The following is an 815-nucleotide window of genomic DNA, read 5'->3' as shown; positions in this document are numbered from 1 at the left end:
GCGTTAAATAGCTGTAAGGTTTGCGCACCGGTGACTTCAAATTTGCCCCGTTGGAACAGAGCAAAAATCTTCGTTTGGTAGATGCGGAGCTCTTAAAATTTAAGGAATGTGCGCCTTTTCGGGCTTGATGGAACAACACTAAAAATGAGTAAGTCCTGAGGTGTTGTGTTAGTGTTTGTAGCCAGCTGCATGCAGCAGGGAAGGCACTTTGTAGTCTAACAGGAAAGCAAAGCTCCTATCTGCAGAATAAGTCTTCTCACGTTTCTCTTTTCAGGCTGGCTGGAAGGAAAACCATGCAACGTTTATGAATGAACTGAAAAACCTTCAAGCTGAAGGACTTACAACACTTGGCCAGTCCCTAAGGACAGCTTTTGATTTATTAAACTTAAATAGATTAGTAACTGGCATAGACAACTATGGGCAGGTAGGTTGACTATTAATAGGTGTAAAAATCATAAAACACAAACCTCCCAGAGACAACAGTTACCTAGTTGTCCAAAACAGCATCTTCATGAAACACTCAGTGTGGGGGCTTCTTCAAAAGTAAGCAGAGCTCAGACAGTTTGAAGAAATGCAATCACTGACTACAGTTTGGTACCCAACTTTTCTTTCCCACCCTTTTTAACTTCAGTTACTCCTCAGTTTTTAAGCTGCAATGTAGCCTCCAAGCTGACCTTCTCAGTTAAACTTTGTCTCTTTCTTGTATCAAGTCTGTATTTCAACACCTTAGATGGTGAGGCTGGTGGGGTCATGAAAACTTTGTTCTCTCTATGCAGTGCTGCATAGTCAATTAGGTACAATTTGGGAGATGAGCC

At 41.7% G+C, this 815-nt stretch overlaps 1 pseudogene; it reads left to right on the top strand.

The window, feature by feature from the left end:
* The first annotated feature begins 251 nt into the window (after nt 1-251).
* Nucleotides 252-433, top strand: LOC103778204 (annotated as a pseudogene).
* Nucleotides 434-815: the final 382 nt, after the last annotated feature.

This window comes from Merops nubicus, unplaced genomic scaffold (genome assembly GCF_000691845.1).
Source record: "Merops nubicus isolate BGI_N331 unplaced genomic scaffold, ASM69184v1 scaffold36588, whole genome shotgun sequence".
Lineage (NCBI taxonomy): Eukaryota > Metazoa > Chordata > Aves > Coraciiformes > Meropidae > Merops > Merops nubicus.
The sequence above is the reverse complement of the archived record's forward strand: the minus strand, read 5'-3'. Positions and strand labels throughout refer to the sequence as shown.